Source organism: Mauremys mutica, chromosome 1 (genome assembly GCF_020497125.1).
Source record: "Mauremys mutica isolate MM-2020 ecotype Southern chromosome 1, ASM2049712v1, whole genome shotgun sequence".
Classification (NCBI taxonomy): Eukaryota; Metazoa; Chordata; order Testudines; family Geoemydidae; genus Mauremys; species Mauremys mutica.
In genome coordinates, this window is record NC_059072.1 from 115,757,361 (window position 1) to 115,772,123 (window position 14,763).

Below are 14,763 nucleotides of genomic sequence, written 5' to 3' on the forward strand. Positions count from 1 at the left end.
GTGATACTGAAAATGGGGGACAAAAAACACTGCATCACTGTGTTGTCATACCAAGGCCTGTGCCTTCCTCTCCCATTCGTGCTCCACTGCTGTTTCTGCCACCAGTAATAGAGTAATGGTGAAACTTCGCACCAAAATGTTACGGAATTAAATGAAAATGCTATAAAACTCAAATGATATCTTGTTTCAAAAAAGTCTCCAGAGTGCAAAAATCAAGAACAGAAGACTAGACTAATAAGCATCCATTTCACTTTTCTGCTACTTTGTCTGCAAATTCCCATTCCTCACATGGGAAAATGAGCACACTGTATTTAAATTACCAATTATCCTGTAGTTAGTAAAAATACTTTGCACAGATGTACTGTACTGAGGGAGATGTAACAGTTCTTGGCATTAAAAAACACAGGAACTGTTTGGCACTATCAATTGGTCCATGCAAATCTTGCCAGAAATAGCATGGACAAAAAAAAAATAATAATAATCAATCTGCAATTAGGAGACCAGGAAGTGAAACCCCTAACCCTCACCGCAAATATACACTCTGGCATGTAGATGGAAACAGGTCACACCCAACAGTTTGCAGATGGCGTTAAACCCTTTAGTTCAATTGTAAAAAATCAATAATTCAATGCAGCTGGGAACAGTGATAAACTGAACTTGTTTTCCATGAAATAGGACAGGGATGGTCATTTACTCTATACAGTGCTGTTGGATCCCAAACTAGTTTTCCCCCTCCCCCACCGGTGTTACCATAATATTAATGTTGAATTATCATCTGAAATAAAACTAGCAACATCTTAAACACCTAAAACATAACAAAGGTAGACAGTAGTGGTCATGATCTTGTGCATGGAAGACACTAGCCTCTTTTAGATCACAGCTACGTAATAAATGCAAAATGGAAGGAGGGAATTACTTTCATTAATCAGATGCAGTAGGAGGATTAATATATTTGGGTATAACAACTTACTCCCTTGAATAAGATTTCTTCTTTCCCGCCCCCCCCTTTTTTTTTTTCTTAAAGTAACTGGTTCGTTCCTTCTGTTTCTATTCAATTATTTGTGTGGAACGTGACAAAACATTAAAGAACTGTTTTATCAATTGCAGCCCAGAGTAAAATGAGGCATGAGCGTGGGGTTCTGACTACAGACCAACAAGGTCTAACCTCCAGAAAGCAAGCTGGGAAGAGACCTTTAGCCATCAGGTACTTAGGGCTGGTCTACACTGGGGTGGGGAGGGCGGTAATCAATCTAAGATACGCAACTTCAGCTACGTGAATAGCGTAGCTGAAGTCGAAGTATCTTAGATCAATTTACCTCAGGTCCTCACGACGCGGGATCGACGTCCGCGGCTCCCCGTGTCGACTCCGCTACCGCTGCACATTCCGGTGGAGTTCCAGAGTCGACAGGAGCGCATTCGGGGATCGATATATCACATCTAGATGAGATGCGATATATCGACCCCCGAAAAATCGATTGCTATCCACCGATACGGCGGGTAGTCTGGATGTACCCTTAGGGACAGAAGTGATACCATGAAATAGCACAGAACAGCAGAAGGGAGACAGAGGATCTGCAGCTGTCTGTTTTTTGTGGGAGGGGTGGGGGGGTGAGAGGCACAATAGAGAAGGAAGTGCCTTCCCCTCCAACAGCAGCTAGACTTTTCCCAGATGTTACCTCCTTATCCTCCTAGCTGTAGTTCTTTAGAGCCCTGGCTCAGCTATTTACTTGCTGAAGGCTACAGTGTGCGGTTCTGACTTCCTCCTCTCCTACATGGGCATCTGGTGTAGGAAGGAAAAAAAAAAAAAAAAAAGCAGCAGCTGGGGAGCTGCATGATTCTCCACTAAGGAAAGGAAGAGCTGAGCAAGATCTTACTGCTCAAAGCCAACCTCAGCAGAATAAGGTGGCAAAATCTGGCAGCAATCCAAGATCCACTCACAAGTGAGGAAAAATTTTCCCCCATTCCCATACAGCTCTTCAGATGCAGGTGCAACTTGCTCAGGATAAACTCCCTTCCCAAGTGGTCAGACTTTAAGGGTTAAAACTCTCCCACCGCTACTTCCCTGGAGGAGGAGGAGAAGAAACTGGTCTCTTTCCAGGCAGAGTCACAGCCAGGTACTTGATACCGCTTTGAGGAGTTAGTCAGATGTCAAAGGTAATAAGGTAATAATTGGAGATATACCAATCTCCTAGAACTGGAAGGGACCTCGAACGGTCATCGAGTCCAGCCCCCTGCCTTCACTAGCAGAACCAAGTACTGATTTTGCCCCAGATCCCTAAATGGCCCCCTCAAGGATTGAACTCACAACCCTGGGTTTAGCAGGCCAATGCTCAAACCACTGAGCTATCCCTTCCCACTGTGGCTCCACTCCCTGATTCAACCAGAAAGTGGAGGAAAGGGCTGTATATTGGGGGACAAGGGGTGAAGTAAATTATTGTTTCAATACACCTAACTGGGCATTTCTTATAGTTGGTATTTAAAATATTTTACAGTTTTAATGCAATTTGAAGAGAGGTCCCCACGCTTTAAAGGAACTGGAAAGCTAGATGCAATATGCCTGCCTAAGGCAAGTCCCAAGTGGAAAATGTTATGGTGACTGACAACACAACTTTCCTCTCAGGGCCTCCTGAGAACTATGTTGCTTTAACTGTAAGAGCAAGAGGTACCGAACGGCATGAACGTGACATTGCTCACCTAGGCTTTATTTTATAGGTACTTGGGACAAAACTATTAAATCTGCGTGAACCAGGGAAGCGCTTCCTACTTATGGGCCCCTCTTTTTCTGTGGGTCAGGAAAGGACTCAGGACAGAGAAACATTCAAAAAAGCGAGGCTCCCGGTCAACTGGACAGGCTGCCATCATGGAGAAAAGGAGACTTTCCATTGGAAGGGTAAACCAAGCCTGTGATGCTGCATTTCTCTGTTAGACAAAACCAGAGCCCTACTTAACGTTTTTTCCCCTCAACAACCAATCATATAACATTTAATTTACTAACACCACCTATGTAGATTAATTACCTGCAGCAATGCAACCGTGGGTTGTGATCTTAGCAGATCTCCAGCTAAAGCAGGATCAGATCTGGTCAATATGGGACAAGAGACGAACAAGGAAAGCCCGGGATACTGTATGAAAAAAATCAGCATTCGTGTTTTAATCAGTGACCCTTTTCAGTTTGTGTCTGAGCCGCTGTACTGTGAAGGTGAAATGCAATGAGCTACAGAAGGTGCTATCTTTTGGAAATTATTTAAGTGAACCCCTGGCCACTTGCTATAATCTAGATTTGGGGTCGGGGAGTGAAGTACAGGTGCCCCAACCAAACTTCACCTAGGACATTTACATTCAGCCTTTTAAAAATTCCTCATTCATTTTCCAGTTGATGCAGCATTTTCCTTCACTTTCCATCCAAAACTGATGTGTAAGGCTTCTGTGATCTGTTCAGAGCCAGTTCATTCCACTGATGGAGGAAACTGATTTGTATGTGTGTATGTTTATAAAGAGTTTTAGTATCCATTGGGATGAAAGGAGCTATATAAACGCAAGAGATTTGTGTTATCGCTGCAAACAGAAAAGAAGCTGTGCAAACTATGACCAAATGACTGAGGGTTTCTCTCTTTTTTTTTTTTTTTTTAAACCCCCCCCCCCACACACACACACACACACACACACTTTCCTGGAAAAGGAAAAACCTCTAAAATTCTCTATTCCTCCTAGAAGATCCATCTGTCAAGACAGGAACAGACAGCTTCTGAACTGGGTGGATCAGAGGTTAGCAGGATTATAATTTTACTTTAAAAAGGTACATAGTTAAACAGATGGTGGCAGCTCTTAAATTCATTATCAAAAGGAGTAAATGTATTGCAGGGAGACAGTGCAGTTCCCACAATGATCCATTAATAACCTCAAGCTTGACCTAGCAATTACTATCTCCTTTAGAGATAAAGTGTAGGTCACTATCTGATTCTTTCCTAGCTGTCATTGTTTCAAACCAGAGCATTACATTATTGCTGAGGTTTGATCTGTGTTCTAAAGGTCCAACAAGTATCAGATCATAAATAATAGCAAATCGACAAGACAGAGGAATTTCAGAGGGTATGCTCTCCAACTATAGGCAACAAGACCATGCCCTAATTTAGGAATGAAGTGTCATCAACAGCTTTGAGTATTATAGCTTTTGTAAGATCACTTTCACAGCCTTAAACATATTAACAATTCAGTTCACCTCACTACTCTCACTGCCTTGGCCATTACAGACTGATCAAAATGTTCCCACTCACATTGAAGAAGGAGTTCTGGGCTTGCACTTATGTATTTTAGAAAAAAAAAATAAATCTTGGTTCAAGGAATGCTTTAAGATAAATATAAAAAATGGAAGTATAACTAACTGCCAAACACCCAACATGCTTCTGCATATTGCAGCTTTCCAGATGGCATCTCCTTTCATGGCAAATATAAAATTTCAGCTAGACAGTGAACTCTATTGAAGTAAAAAAAAATATCTCCATTTCTTCCTCGCATTCTCATCTTAACACCCTTTTCCATTCACCGTATTATTTATTTGTGTTACAGTGGTGCCCACAGGTCCTAATTGGGATCTGAGCTCCACTGTGCTAGGTACTGTACAAATGCACTGGAACACATGGTCCTTGCCCTGAACAGCTTACAACTAAAGGTCTATGTTTTAAAGAATGGATTTTGGGTGCCTCAAATCTGTGACCTAAACATCAAGATGCCTTGAGAGAGCTGAACACTCACTCTCTGAAAATCAGACTCGTTTGACATGTCTCAAGTTAGCTATCTCAAAACTGGCACTGATAATCACTAGTCACTCTTGAAAATTTAGGCTTAATTCCTTCCGTAACATACCCTCCATCCGGAACTGCCTATTCCTTGTGTCCACTCACACAATTCAAATCTGTCCTTCCTGAAATCCAAACAGGCAAATAATGCCACCAGCCCTTTTTAAACAAATTTAAACAACTTCTAAGCAAGGCACCGAGTATCCTTTGAATCTGGCCCTAAAATAAAGTCATTTTACAGCCTCCCAGATATTGTCTATTTAGACTGTAAAATACTCATGGACTATGCCTGCTTTGGATGTTGATGGGAACAAGGTACACTATCTGTGCTCAAATAAAAAATGGAAATTAATGGAGAAAATATATACTGTTTAATGCTAAAACTGAATAATGAAGCCCTGTTTGTTTTTTAAAGTATAGTAGCAAAAACTAAACCACCAACAAAACCCCATCAGGATTTTATACGCATTTTAAAATGTGTATCTTAAAATGCTGAGTTTTAGTTTAACTGAGATTTTATACTGTATGCCAAATGATTAGAGCAAAAAAATGTTTGCAGCCAAGTTATAAGCCAAAGGTGGAGGGGGAAAGGGTATATCGCAAAAATGGTTACACTTATGTGATTTCATAGCGGCATGGAATGTTCCAGAGAATCAAGATAACACAACAGGAACAGTTACAACATGCTGTCACCCACCTGAATCTAGCTAATCTTTGTAGAGATAACCCATTTCTGCGCATATGGAAGGCTAAATTGATAAGACATTGATTTTTCTCTTTAAAAAACAAAAAAAAATCTTTAAAGCTGTTAACACTTTGTGGCTGAGCACTCCATTCATCAGTAAGATAATGATCTTTAAGAGGCCAATCCCATGTGAGGTGTGCCCTGAATTTGAGAACCGCAGCACAGCACATCTCTCAAGGCTTAGCCTTGATCATTTGGACAGTTAGAGATTACACTCACCAATTTCATTACACTTGGGACCACAAGTTGAATCTGGGCACTTTAAATGAAAAGCCATATCCATTTCTAGTACTGATAAGTTTAAATTAGTAATGACAGCTTCTAGTCATGCGGAAGCATGGGGATGTGGATAAAGGAGACTGACATTCAAGCCCGCCTGTCTCAAAACTGCTGTTAGTTTATTCAACAGAAAATACATAAATCAACAGGCTAGAAAAAAACCCCAACTCCTCCACTTAGCTCCAGGACTTTGGTCTCATGACTACACTGCACTACACTACATCTGACTCAGGTCTGACCCTAAGCCCCTCTTCCATCCACACACAAATCAGTCTGACTCTGGTCAGTAAGCACTCAGGTTCCTCGGATCATACTAGGGAGGTGAGTCTGAGTCCAAGTCCTGGGTCCAAGCCTTGTCATTTTGCTGTGTGGATGCAGCTCAAGCAGAAGACCCAAGCCAGAAGGTCTGTGTAGTGTAATGTGAATGCATTAGCATGACTGAAACACCCAGATCCCGCAACGGTAAACCCGGGTTTATGATACAATGTGGACACAAGCACAGGCTTGGAAACACCAAGTCCACAAGCCTGGGTCCCAAAGACCACTGGGCCCCAACATGAGTGAGATCTCCAGGCACTACCGCAATATAAATGTTAAGTACTAACACTAACAGGTTCCCTGGAGTGGAGACCATGAAAAACAAAATGTTAGTGTGTATGCGTATGGGGGAAGGAGGTATGTGTGGAAGGGAATTCGTGATTAACTTTCAATGTTAGATTGCATTCTCAAGGGTAAATTATCTTCACCAGGATCAGGGCTAGAATCCACAAACAGAAAGAAAAACACACTAGCTGCCAAAATCAAGGGAGCAGAACAGAGGGCATTGGAAACTCTCTCTGCTCCCACCAATCACATACCGCAGTGTGTATACAGATGGATTCTGCTACGTTACCACAAGTCATAGAATATCAGGGTTGGAAGGGACCTCAGGAGGTCATCTAGTCCAACCCCCTGCTCAAAGCAGGACCAATTCCCAACTAAATCATCCCAGCCAGGGCTTTGTCAAGCCTGACCTTAAAAACCTCTAAGGAAGGAGATTCCACCACCTCCCTAAGTAACCCATTCCAGTGCTTCACCACCCTCCTAGTGAAAAAGTTTTTCCTAATTCCAACCTAAACCTCCCCCACTGCAACTTGAGACCATTACTCCTTGTTCTGTCATCTGCTACCACTGAGAACAGTCTACATCCATCCTCTTTGGAACCCTCTTTCAGGTAGTTGAAAGCAGCTATCAAATCCCCCCCCATTCTTCTCTTCTGCAGACTAAACAATCCCAGTTCCCTCAGCCTCTCCTCACAGGTCATGTGCTCCAGCCCCCTAATCATTTTTGTTGCCCTCCACTGGACTCTTTCCAATTTTTCCACATCCTTCTTGTAGTGTGGGGCCCAAAACTGGACACAGTACTCCAGATGAGGCTTCACCAATGTCGAATAGAGGGGAATGATCACGTCCCCCTATCTGCTGGCAATGCCCCTACTTATACAGCCCACAATGCCGTTAGCCTTCTTGGCAGCAAGGGCACACTGTTGACTCATATCCAACTTCTCGTCCCCTGTAACCCCTAGATCCTTTTCTGCAGAACTGCTTCCTAGCCATTCGGTCCCTAGTCTGTAACAGTGAATGGGATTCTTCCGTCCTAAGTGCAGGACTCTGCACTTGTCCTTGTTGAACCTCATCAGGTTTCTTTTGGCCCAATCCTCTAATTTGTCTAGGTCTCTCTGTATCCTATCCCTACCCTCCAGTGTATCTACCACTCCTCCCTGTTTAGTGTCATCTGCAAACTTGCTGTCTGTCCTAACCTATGTGCCCCTTCACCCATAACACTTCCCATTTTTTAATCTTACATCAGTTACAACTGAACTAATCCAGCCACAAACACCTCCTCTTCGATTCTATTACTGAAAACATGAGGGCCAATTCCTAGTCCCTTTCAGGCCTGCTGGACTTTTGCAATTGACTTCAATGGGACTGATGTTTAGCTCAATACCACCTGTATCAGTGACAAGTGTTTAATTCTATTTTAAGACAACATTCAACAGTAACACCAAACATGACCTATTGAGTTTCATTAATTAGCTTTTGGAATTCTAAGTATCCAACCTTGCATGCTTTTATGCAAGGATGTAAAGTGATACATTCAGATCTCGGCTGTCTATAAAGCGGACAGCCCAGAAACAAGAAAGAGGCTAATCCCCAAATTTAATTTGGCAGCATACAATAATTTTATAGAGTGTGTTACTTGTCTGTAAGCAGTAGTATCTTCTAAATTTCTATTTGTCCCCTGGTTTCTGTGGAGCTGAATGCAGTAAAATCAGCAACAACCCATCTGAACTGAAATGTGAGGGCATTTTCAGTTTCTCTTTCATACATCATCTAAAGAAGATGGGAAACATTTTAAGAATTCTTAGTACTTTATACCCCCTGGTCATGTAAGAATTACTCTGACTTTAAGTGCAAGAAAGGGAGACTGCTGGTAGGTAGTTTAAGCCCCAGAAGATTTTACAAAAATGTAACCTTAGTAGAAATGTTTTCATGCTTTGTTTTATTTAAAGAAAAACAGGTTGGTTGTTTAACTCCAAACATTGCTCTGTGGTGTTTGCAACTCAAACACTGCAGATATTACACAATCAAAACACATTCTTAACTGGAGCAATGGTGGGGAGGAATAGCATAAATGGTGAAAAATATGTTTTTTAAAGTTACTTTAATCTTAATATAATCTAAGGTTCTACTAACAAACAAACAAACAAGGTTGGTGTTCATTTGTTTGGGTTTTTGTTGTTGTTTTGGACATAAAATTTTAGGCCCCAATCCCACAGATCTCTCTGCATGTGCTTAGCTCTAAGCACATTATAGTCCCATTGACTTCAATTGAACAATGCGAGTAAAGTTAAACACTGCAAACACCCATGTGCTTAATCCTAACAGTGGCCCTTTAAATAATGAAATTTACTTCAACACCATGCTTTGCCACTGTATTATACTGGTCATTTCCAACAAGACAGAAGATTATGTCCAAGCACATATGGTCAGAGTCAGGCTCTCAAAGACAGGATACCAGTAACCACATTATTTTAGTAAGCAGTATTTCTGCTTAGCTACATTGGGGGGGGGGGGGGGGTGAATCTCTGAACTCCCTCCTAAGAGGCACAAACATTCTAATATGAATTTAGCGATACTAGAAGCTACATAATCTGGATTGCACATCACATTAACTGCACCATTGTTAAGAACACATTAACTGCACAGGAAACGTGTATATTACTAGCTTTGTTTTCCCAGTAAGGACACTAACACCAGGAGAAACCCAAAAGATAACTGCAGGAAACTTGAAAAACGGATTCATACTGAAACTATTGAATTATTTTCCTGAAAAAGAAGAAAGAGAAAAAGCTATGAAGGCAAAACGCTCTGGAATTTTATTTTTTTTTTCTGAGCACTGATCCAGGGAGTTTCCAGAAGCACCAGGAGGAAAATTTGTTCGAACAGCAGAGATGGACTGAGAATGCTAGTTAAATATGCTCTCGGATCAGCAAGCACAAACCACCACCCCAAAGCCTATTAAAAAAAAAGCTTCTTTACCACAAAATGACACTAAGCTTCAAACATGCAACATTTGTAAGGTCATTTGCATCCTGGGGAGGAAAATGCATTGGCCCGTATTAACCTATGCAGAATGGTAGGAATGAACACTGCCCTAGAGCATTCCCTCAGCATAGGAAGTGTAGAATGGACCCCTCCATGGGCATATCTCCCTGCCCATGAAGAAGGTGTGCACGTACGGGCAGGAGGGGTGCCACTTGTATCAGCACTATGTCCTCTCCCTTATACCCAAAAAGAAGTTCCTCCACCAAAGCTGTGTGAGGGAAAGGTCCCTGGGGTTTTGAGGCTAAGTAGGGGACTGGGCACTCTGTGGCATATCCATACACCAACTGTGGACATCCAAGCTGCTATACTGTTGGAAGCAGTATCAATTCCCCGAGTCTTGTTTGTAGCTGCTACTGAGACACCACAGGGGACACCTAACCAAGTGCAAAAAAACTCCTGATAAAGCCAGATGAAACATATGATGCCTCTATGCCTCTGCCCCTTCCCACAGCCTCCAGAGTCTGAGAGGTTGGGAGGTCTTCAAACTACTAAATGATTCTCTCCTGGAGTCCCTGCCTCTCCAGCCCTTTTCATGGGTCTCTCCATGGCAGGAGTGATCTGACCCGGCACTAGTTTGCACTTAGCTTTTTTTCCAACCAAGGACCTCAAAGCACTTTATAAACTACTTCAGCCTCGGAACATCCCAGCAAGCAGGGCCGGCTCTACCGTTTTCGCCACCCCAAGCCGCGCGCCGACTTGCCGCGACAGACGGCAGTGGCAGTCCGTGCCCCGTTAGGGTGGCACACACGTTTCCGCGGTGGCGGCAATTCAGCGGCAGCTTCTATGTTCAGCTGTCTGTGGCGGCGCAGCTTCTGTCTTCCGGCTGAAGACAGAAGCTGCCGCCAAATTGCCGCTGCTGCGGAAACGCGCGTGCCGCCCTAACGGCACACTGATTGCCCCCGCCGTCCACGGTGGCAATTAGGCACGCTGCTTGGGGCCAAAAACACACGGACTGCCGCCCCCTGCAGATAGGCGCCCCAAGCACGGGCTTGGAATGCTGGTGCCTGGAGCCGGCCCTGCCGACGAGATAGTGAAGCATAGACACACCCATTCTCAGTCTACCCCTTTGGATAAGTGATCTGTCCAAATTCATACAGTGAGTCGGGGCAGAGATAGAAGAGAACCCAGGATCCATAACTCCCAATCCCTCTACTCTCACCTGCTTTTATAGCCCGTATGCCCTTTGGAGTAAAGTCTGTGTGTCTGGACACAGCGTATTTTCTATGCTAATGAACAAAATAGCAGCAGGCAACATTTCCTTTCAGTGGGTCTACTTCTTTTCACAATACTCAAACCCCTGAATCACCTAGACTTCACCAGTGCTTCCACTGAAAGTCTAACCTAGTGTGCCAGGAACACCAGAACAGTGAAAAGATGCAGGTGGGATAAAAGCAGTCCATTGTCCATTACAGGAAATGGGGAGAGAAGTGAAGAGGAGGAGAGTAAGAGAGATCATCTGAACCACACTTATCTTGTTTTATATTTTTCAACATCGGCAAAAATTTTACTCTTTGGTGTATTTACCTTATTCTTATTTAATTAACATTGTCCCAAGGAGCAACTGAAGTGTACTCAGCCAAATCTGACATATCTATACAAGTGTATCAATGACCTGTTTGGGTGTAACTGCTGAAACTTGCAGAGAAATTGAAACTTTGTTAAAAATTTGTGCCTTAATGAGCATAATTAACCACTGGAACCACCTCCTGATATCACCAAACAAGATGGATGCCTTTCAGGAAGATATGCTAGTCAAACACAAAATTATTGACTCATTGCAGGGGTAAATGGGAAAAAAAGCCCACACCCTGTTTTATGCAGGAGGTCATTCTGGCCTTACAATCTATGAAAGCTCTTTACCTGTTTTAAAAATAAACACTGTATTTAAATAATAAAGTTCTGTTTAACTTGCGTATTCATTACCTAGTACAATAGAGGTGTTATCACCATACAAATATTAAATAAGAAACCAAAAGAGAATTTTAGGTTTGAGTTATTCTATCCTTATCTTTTTTGTCCCCCTGTTCCTGTCTGTCTGAGCAAGAAGTTATACACTAACCAGGTGCATAGTTAAAGGGGAGAAAAACACAGCCTGGAGTCTGAATTTCCCTATTTTTCCCCTGCAGTCTCCAAACTTTAAACACTTCATTCAATGCCTATTAAATGTACAAGACTTACCGGTATGTATGAGGAGGAAGGGAATACGGTTTACAGACCTGCCATGACAAAACAGAGTGCACTTTTAGAGCATGTCAGTACAAGGCTACGAGAGACAGCCTGTCACACAAGCACTGGAAAACACCTTTCCGCCTACTGACAGGCTGATCACATGGCCACAGCTCAGACAGGGATCTGCATTCATTAAGGGGCTCAGTACATACATTATCCTTTTATTACACTCCCAAATGCAAAGCCTAAAGAGACAGTACAGGAAAGAATGGTCACATCAGAGGCAGCAGTTTCTCCTCAGATTCACCATTCCTTTGCTCGCCAGATAGATACATACAGTCCGGCTCAGCAGACCCTCACCAATTCATATGAGCTGGAAGGCCCACTGCAAACTACTTAATTTTTCAAGTTAGTGAATAAAATGAACAATAAAAATGGCCTTATTTTGCACATTAATTTTGATGCTGGCCATTTTATTTTATTTATGATTATACCTCATAATGTACCAGGAAATACACTGTAGAATCTCCTGTAAAAATAATTATCTTCTAGTAATACAAGACCTTGCTACAGCACTCCATTAATTCTTTGAAAGTTGGGGAGAGATCCAATATTTTGCGCAAATAAGGGATTATCTAGGTTCCATCACACACACTACTTTAAAATTAGGCCCTTAGTATATTCAATGAATGAATATGGGTCTCTTATTAAAAAAAAACAAAACCTGCATTTCATATTATACTTTGATATAAGGGACCCTTGGGCAGATTTTCTGCACTTCAAAAGTTAGTTGTTGTCTTAGAGCATAACATATAGAAATACAGCAAGAACACTAATATTCCTATCAATCTGCTGAGCTACTACATGCTAGGAAAAAGAACCACCATTCTTAAATAACTAAAAAAAGCTACTGTTTATTTTTATTAACCCTGGTATAAGTGAAAGATTAAGTTCCTCACAGGAAAAAACAACTTACTGAATCACAGAAGCCTAAATGTCACCACTTAACATAAGTTAACATGCTTCAAAGGCCATGCTAGCTGTGTTTCAAACCTCTGAATTCAACTCCCAGTTTTAACTAGGGTGGATTATAAAGATGCATACGTGTGTCACATCACACACCTCTATGTTCTTAGCTATTTTGATTTGAAAGTCAAATGGACTTTGCAGCTGTACAACCCATGCTTGATTTTAGAGGGATCTGCAAAAGAAAAAATAAATAGGTGTGTGCGTTGTTTTGCTGCTTAATGACGTTCAAAGGTGACCTAAAAGTTTGTTTATATGAAGCAAAATAGGGATCAGAACGAATACTTTTTCCCCCCCGTTACAAGTCAGCTTTCACAGAGATAGGATATCCTACTGTTCAGGCAATATAAATTCAATCATGACTCCTGCAATCTACTAAATCACTAATCATTTGCCTATTAGTCAATAGCACACCATCAATGTGGCCTGATCCAATGCCCATTGAAGTCAATGGAAAGACTCCTATTGATGTCAATGAGCTATGGATCAGGTATTAAAATACAGTTAGTAACTGATCACTTGCTACAGTCACTCTCTACTGACATGGGTCATTCAATGAAAATAATAATAGAGTACAATAGAAGGTACTGGACATTCCTAACATAACACCCATATGAAAAATCAAGATCTCATAAATCAGCAATTAAGAACGTCGGAACAGGTTACCCAAAGTGTTCTGTTATTCAAAACCATTATATGCTGATCTTAATATTTACAACAAAATGAAAGAGATCCAATATACAAATCTCCCTCAAAGGCAAAATATTTTATGATCATTAATACATTCCTAATATTCCAACAGAATAATACTGTAAAGTCTTGTAAAGTGACTGGATGGTCTTTTTCCCTATCAAATCATCAGGATATATTTGTAAAAACAGATTAACCAAATTGTTCCCTTTGCTGTAATTACCTCATTCCCTCTTGTCCCCTTAGCATTCTTGAACAGAGATGGCTTGGGGAGACTGCCAGTAATTTGCCAGAGTTCCACCACATTTTCATTCCTTTTAGTTTCAAATGTCACTGTTTGAATAGTACTGTTCAAAGCTGATAGCAAATGAAAGGTTTTCTACATGAGCAGAACTGCTAATCCAACCAATATTTCTGTAGCCTCAGGCTAGTTTTTTTATTTTATTTTTTTTTAAGTAGTGAAATAAGAGAGAAAAAGAAGGGATAGGAGTGGCTCACGATCTACCTTCAAGCCCTTTGGAAGCCATCTTCCTTTCTCTTCCTTGCAATTTGGAAATCAGAGGCTTAAAGACAGTGTTCCCATCCTCCTTTTACAAGCTGTTTACATGTGATAAGAACTAGGATGTTAATAAAAATAGCTCAGCACCAAGTCATGGATATTTCACAAATGCAAATCTAAAAAAACCCAAAGGCTAATATTTATGGATTACTATGTCTCTTTCCCCACATTTCCAACCACAGACTAACATTTCCAAAAAGGAAAAATAAATGTAGGGAAATAGCAAAAATCCATCTCTTACATATCAATGTCATGAACACAACTGCTAGTGGCTGGCTTCCATTTAATTTTCAGACTGGATGGCTGAGACATTTCAGGGTGCAATTCAGACCACTGAAGGGGCTGTGTCACCCCAGCCCTGCAACTTTGGATGCCTTACACTGCCTTGCTGTTGTAGCTGCCACCTGAGTCATTCACAAACAGCCTTCCAGCATGCCAGTCACACCCTGAGTGTCTGTGTATAGCTGCAGCCTGCCAGTAGCACTCCGGTTACACTTGGGCTTCCACCAGCCTGGGTTACCACATGCAGGGTGACCCCAACACACTCCCTGTCCTGGATTTTCCACAAAAAATGTGTATTCTGTTTTGCATTACCAGCTGTCAGATAACAAAGGTCCATTGTCCCTATAAGGGAACAATATACAACAACTTGCCATCCTAAATGGATTTACCCACACAGTTCACAACATTGGATTAATTTTGATTAAAAGGACAAAAAAAGGTTTATTTAACTACAGAGATGTAGATTTTAAATGAGTACAAGTAATAATACATTAAAGTCAGAAATGGTTACAAGAAAAATAAAGATAAAACACTTCCTAGTACTAAAACTTTACAAACTAGGCTTTGTCC

The 14,763-nt window shown here is 41.5% G+C and overlaps 1 protein-coding gene across 9 annotated transcripts in view; it reads right to left on the reverse strand.

Moving 5' to 3' along the window:
• Positions 1 to 14,763, reverse strand: part of EPS8 (epidermal growth factor receptor pathway substrate 8) — a 212,708-nt gene that overhangs the window by 184,626 nt on the left and 13,319 nt on the right. For 4 of the 9 annotated variants that reach the window (XM_044992354.1, XM_044992400.1, XM_044992391.1 and 1 more), the window contains exon 2: positions 3,018 to 3,122. The exons of 4 other annotated variants lie outside the window; for them this stretch is intronic. The gene's annotated coding sequence lies outside the window, so the exon portion shown is untranslated. Of the gene's footprint in view, positions 1 to 3,017; positions 3,123 to 11,645; positions 11,684 to 14,763 lie in introns of all 9 variants that reach the window. One more of the 9 variants, XM_044992376.1, reaches the window with a different exon arrangement.